The following is a 6,668-nucleotide window of genomic DNA, read 5'->3' on the forward strand; positions in this document are numbered from 1 at the left end:
TCCCACGCAGAGAGGGGGAGGGTGGTGAGACTGCTCGTCGTGTTGGCTGGAGTGTGGGGCCACATCTGAGCAACAAAAGAGGCTCTCTTGGGGGTGACTCTTAGGCCTAAATTTTAAGTAGACTTGACCTATCCTTTGTGGGGTTAAGTTTCATATGAACAAACCCCAAGACTGGGGGCTCAGCCTATAGCTTTGGTTGTCCACACTGCTTGTGAGAATATCAAGAATTCAACTTGGGGAAGTTGAATTTCTCCCCACTCTCACCATTCCCCGAAGGGGGCTTGCAAATACTTTTCCAGTCACTGATCAAATCACTCTGGGATTCATCGGGGGATCATTCTGGAAAAACCAACAAAATCTCATGTGCTACCTGAGATTCCAAGTACTTATGACATTCAATCAAACTATCTACATGAGTTATATTAGGAAATGCTCTAGTCAAAATCTAAATTTTGTAACAAACATTTTTTTTGCTTTAGTCTCACACATAAGGTGACATTTTAAAGTATTAATTATCATCTATTTTCAGCACCCTGCAATAGTGACATTCCTTTGTTCTTCCTCATGCCAAAACATTCTTAAAATTTGTACATTGTACACTTCACTATTATTATACACTCTAGGCATTCCTAGATTATACCATCTCGATCTTTAACATCTATCTTTCTTTCTGATTTCAATATGTCCCCAGCCCTCCTCCCTCTATCATTCTCACATGCAGCTTCATTCAGTGTTTTAACATAATTACATTACAGTTAGGTAGTATCGTGCTGTCCATTTCTGAGTTTTTGTATCCAGTCCTGTTGCACAGTCTGTATCCCTTCAGCTGCAATTACCCACTATCTTACCCTATTTCTATCTCCTGATGGTCTCTGTTACCAACGACATATTCCAAGTTTATTCATTAATGTCAGTTCATATCAGTGAGACCATACAGTATTTGTCCTTTAGTTCAAAATGGTTCACTCTTAATGGGCTCTAATAAGCATCCAACCTTGAATGGGTGAAGACACATCTCAATGGAAATCATATAATCAAAACTTACCACCCACAATTGGTTGGGTCATATCTCCATGAATAATCAAAAAACTCCCACCCAGCAATATTGAATGAGGATTATATAGGACATGGTTTTTCTGGGGTATACCACAGATTCAAACTGGCACAGCCACATTGAGCATTTACCCATAGAATTCCTCTTTGAAGGTATGCATGTAAGTTTCCACGGACTTTTTCATATTCCTGCAGTATTCCATCCTATGCTCACCACCATTTTACAGACATCTCCACTTCCAACAGTGGCCCAAACATCATAAATGCCAGTGAGCATATCAGCTGGAAGATTACATGTTCAGGAAAGTTAGCAGCGGGGATGCCCAGCTGCTTGGAGCCATGACTGAAGCTCACACCACCTGGATGCAACAAAAGTAGGGTAGGGGCCTCATGACACCGCCCACACGTGGCACAGGATCCAGCCCAGTCCAAGCATCTGGCAGGATCACTCTCTAGGTGGTGTCTGCACCCTCCTGGAGCAGCTGAGGGACACGGGAGGAAGCTTGGCCAGCAGGCCAGGCACATAACAGGCTGTATGGCCAAATAGGACCTTTTGATAGGATTACTTCAGTTAAGGTGTGACTCACCTCAATCAGGATGGGTCTTAATCCCATTACTGGAGTCCTTTATAACCAGAATGAAATTCAGACACAGAGAGAGGAGGTCACAGAAGAAGCAGCCAGAAGTTGAGCATCATTGGAACCCAGAGGAGAACAAAGAGGCCAGGAGAGGCCGCCATTTGCATTGCCATGTGACAGAGAAGCCCAGAACCAAGGATGACCAGCAGCCAAGCCCAGAAAGTCAATCTTCAAGAAGAAAGCATCACCTTGATGATCCCTTGATTTGATCTCCTGGCTTCAAAATTGTGAGCTAATAAATTCCCATTGTTTAAGCCAACCCATTGCATGGTACTTGCTTTAGCAACAAAGAAACTAAAACATTGATATAAACGATCTCAGAATCTCCTCCTAAAGGACCTCTGCAGTGTCACCCCCTATCTTAGTTTGCCAAGGCTTCTATAATAAAATACCATTTATTGGCCAAACAGACAGGAATTTATTAGCTCACAGTCTTGGAGTCTTGAAGTCCAAAATCAAGGTTCTGGTAGGCCACGCCTTATCTGAAGTCTATAGTGGCCTAACAGTGGCTTGCTGGTAATCAATCTCTGCCTCTGTCACATGGCCATCTATCTCTTGCTGTCTCCTCTTCTGTTGTTTACTATTACTGTATCCGATTTCCTTTGCTTGGAAGGTCTCCAGACATATTGGATGGAGGCCCACCTGTTTACAAATGGGTTCCCAACCACAGGAGCAGGAGTCAGGACTTGAACATGCCTTTCTGGGGACATGCGTCAATCTACCACACCCCTCCACATCCACATTCACCAGGAGCCTGGCATTGGGGGTCCAGGGGTCTAGGCTCTGGCCATTTATTGTACAAAACACATTGAAAATGTAGGCATGTTTTAGTTTGGCTGGATGTATACACTCTCATCATTTAAAATAGGCAATAGATATTTAAAGTCAATTTTAGGGAAATGTGAGGTCCTGCGAAACATCCAACCATCCCAAACAACCAACACCTCACTGATCTAAGTCTTAATATTACCATTTTACCACTTTTTGCCACCAATCTCTCTCTGGTTGCCTACGCTCTCCCTGGTTGTCTCCATCCTCCAAAAATAGCTACAGAGAATCAAAACCTGGATGAGCACATCACCAAAGGACTTCATTTTCCACATAAGGGAATCCAAAAGAATGAGCCTGTTATGCAAGGTGACAGGGCGGGTGAGGGAAGGAAGGAGGTAAGATAATAATAATAGCAATAAAAGTAATACTTATTATATGGTAGGCCCAGGGCTAAGAAGTTTTCATACATTATCTCACTCAGTCCTCACATGACCAAGGAAGGTAGGTACCATAATCATCGTCATTTTACAGACGAGAGTACAGAGACTCTTACATGAGCAAGAAATACACTGCTCCTGTTAAGTAAGTGTTGTTTTGGGTCGCTGATTCTCACAGCTGAATCTAATTCTGTATGATTCCACAATTGGCTGTCTTGCTTGGCTAGCTGGGGTCCTCTCCTCTTTTTCCACCCTCATTGTTGTCATAGTTGCTCAGTGTCCGTCAGTCTTGGAAAAGCACACTCAGCTGGAATTCTTTAAAAGACTTTAATGAGTAACTATTTACAAAGTTGTGGGGAAAGGGCTAAAGGAAGCACAAGGGGATACTGAGGCACCCAGGGGCTAGCAACCTGGGAAGCCATTAATACTCTTCCTAGGTCTGAAGATGTAACCAGAGCATGGTTGAGAATTGGGAGCACGGAAGATGGGTGGCTTGAGGAAGGCTGACGGAAGAGAGGGAGACAGCCACTGCCCCAGCCCGACCAAGACAAGGCCGGCACGGATGGAACAATCTCCAGACCTTGCTCCCTCCAACCCCCTCCTCCGCCCTGCTGCTGCCCCCTTTAGGGCAGTCAGAAAACAAAGGCCAGGCATCAGCCTTCCAGGACACAGAGTAGGATCCCCAAAGCTGGAGAAAGGGCCTAGGGAGGCTAGGGAGGAAGGGGAGGGAGAATTACCGCATAGCATACACACCCCCAGTTCCTTCAGTTATATCACATGCAATTTGTTCATTACAAAAAATTTGACTTGAGTTGAATTGCTAGACAAAGGAGGAAGCACATGCCTATATAAAAAAAGTGGCCTCCGTTTTGAGTCACTTTCTGATATGTAGACAACTTTATTTATTTATTTATTTATTTATTTATTTATTTTTAAACCAATTTTATTGAGATATATATTCACAAACCATATCATCATCCAAACTGAACAATCAGTGGTTCACAGTGTTATCATATAGCTGTGCATTCATTGTCAAAATAGATTTATGAACATTTTCATTACTCAAAAATAAAAGTAAAATAAGAATAAAAGTGAAAAAGAACACCCAAAACATCCCATGCCTCCCATACCCCCAATTATTTATTTATTTTTTGTCTTTTTTTTTTCCTTAGTCGTCTGTTCATACATAGGATAAAGGGAGTGTCAGTCACAAGGTTTTCATGGTCACACCTTAAAAGCTCTCTAGTTATTCAATCATCTTCAAGAATCAAGGGGAGAGTATATTTCAACAGTGTCAGGTATTTCCCCCTAGATACCAAAAGCTCCAAGGTACTAAAAACTGAAAAGGAGACACTGAGCTGAGACCCTGTCTAGTTTGGCTGACCTCAGCCACCATCCATGCAAAGTTAGCCTGGGCTGACCCTCAGCTTCTGTTCTTGTGGTCAGGTCCGCTGCCCATTACTCCCCTCCCCTGGGGCACAAGTGCATCCTCCTGATGGTCTCATGCACTTCACATACGTAATCCACTTAATAGTCAAGACCTCCTTTATATTTTCTGGTAGTTATTTCATAATTTCTCCTCTAGGAGAGTCTGTTCTACAATATATTCAATTAAAATCAATGGGATTTGGACATCATTCTGTCTGCAGGGATCCAGCCCATGAAAACAGACCACCTGGTGCCACTGAGCAGCTCCTGCAAACATAAGGGACCTTGTTTAGAAGTATGGTCCCTGAGTCTTGAGAAATGTCTTGTTAAACTTAGGGAATGATTCAACACCTGTGTTTACTTCAGGCTCTAGCATTAGGACTGGTATTTTTTAAGCCAAGAGGTTCTCACATTTTTCTTTTCTAATATGTCTTCAAAATTAAACACCTGTCCAGTAAATCTAGTAAACCTACTGTCCCTGTGTATTGGCTGTAGGTGCTTCCTTCCTTTTGTGTCATTTATATTTGGGGTAGGTCATCCTTTAGCCAGTCGGCTACCATTGTTGGACACCTTGCCAGGATGGCGGGAAAGCGCTGGCTAAGCGGACAGAAATGAAGTCAGAAATCAAGGAGGAACTACCTGTGCATGAAAAACTCATTTTGTGTTGTGCAGTTGGCTAGACGAGATGATCAAACAATTCCTGGCTAGACGAGATGATAAAACAGTGAGGTATTGTTTCTCGCAGAGTCGAATGTCTCCTTCTGGAAAATCTTCCTTGATGTCTTCATAGTATTCTTTTGGACACTAACTGTCAATAGGACCATAGTAAAATGTAAGCTTAGACAAATGTTCATTGATGGTTTCATTGCCTCTGTCCACCATCTCCATCATTTCTTGACTCCCAAAGTAGGCAACATTCGCAAGGCAGAATGGTTCCAAAACACTATGGACTGAAATCTCATTGGACATATTCTTCATATAGAAGGCCCATGCTGATGAGTAAGGACTTGATTTCCTCAGGGCACAGTTTCAGTAACACGTGGCTGGTGACGTCGAGGGCATATCAAAGCCAGCAGAGCAATGAGGTGGTGAGCTTGCCCTTGGGTGTCTGTGATAATCACTCAGTCATTGGGAAGAGCAGCAAGATGGGGATGACTGGAAGCTCAGGGGTGCTTCAGTGTCCGCAGAGAAGTACAGCAGTCCACTGAACAGCCAGTCAACACAAGTTTCATTTCCTTCGGTACATGAGTTCTCAGGAAAGCTAGCTTTGTGTTCTACTTGACCACGGACTCCATAGATGTCTTTAATTTCCTGAGGATTTGTATCAACCAGGTTGTAAGACTCTTCTTGTCTTTGGGGACAGAGACATGCCCAGCATGACTTGGTAATCCAAACTGGAAAGCGTCTGCTTATTGAAGAGCGCAAAGCTCTTGCAAATGGCACATAGAAGGCAATAAAACCTGGATCACCAGGAATAATGAAAATAAGCAATTTTGGCTTATTGGCACTTTGATCACTAAACAGATCGGTCCAGATTTTAGAATCTGGATTTCAACTCCACAACACAAAATGAATTTTTCATGCACAGGTATTTCCTCTTTGATTTCTGACTTCATTTCTGTTTGCTTAGCCAGCTCTTTCCCACTGTCCTGGCAAGGTGTCCAACAATTTAATTTTTAAGTGAACAATTTTGTATTGAAAACACAATTTTACATCAAAAACACAAGTCAATTAATCTGTTCTCCCTGGCTGTTAAGAGTTAAGTGTGCACATGTACAAAAAAAAAAAAAAACTGCAGTCCTTGGTGACTTTTCTACTAGTTCTCAGATTTAGAAGAACCAAATAAAATTAGCAAGAAACAAGGAACAATCATGATGATGAATATACAGTTGTGTGATGATATTGTGAGTTATTGATTATATATCAAGAATGGAATGATCATATGGTAAGAATGTGTTTGTATATGGTTATGATTAATTAAAAAAAAGTTAAAAAATAAAAGAAACAAGGAACAAGAATTGTACAATATATATACGTATATATTGGACAGACCAGAGCAACAAGCAAGGGGTGTCCTGGGTCATTTATCTGTCACAGGATGAATTTGTCATATGGCTGGAATCACAGACTCTTAGAGATGAGAGAGACCCTAAAAAACATTTAGTCCTGTGTTTCTCAAGTCCTTTACTAAAATACCCTTTGCTCACACACTTTACATGGACACCCATATGTGAAAGAATTTTAATGGCATAGTGTGGTGGTTTGAAGCTGTATGTACCCCTAGAAAAGCAAATTCTTAAATCAAATCCATTCCTGTGGTTGTAAACCCATTATAAGTAGG

The 6,668-nt window shown here is 42.0% G+C and overlaps 1 pseudogene; it reads right to left on the bottom strand.

Moving 5' to 3' along the window:
* Positions 1 to 4,845: 4,845 nt before the first annotated feature.
* On the bottom strand, positions 4,846 to 5,943 carry LOC143646078 (lipid droplet-associated hydrolase-like; annotated as a pseudogene).
* Between the last annotated feature and the right edge of the window lie 725 nt (positions 5,944 to 6,668).

Source organism: Tamandua tetradactyla, chromosome 9 (assembly GCF_023851605.1).
Source record: "Tamandua tetradactyla isolate mTamTet1 chromosome 9, mTamTet1.pri, whole genome shotgun sequence".
In the NCBI taxonomy this organism is placed as follows: Eukaryota; Metazoa; Chordata; class Mammalia; order Pilosa; family Myrmecophagidae; genus Tamandua; species Tamandua tetradactyla.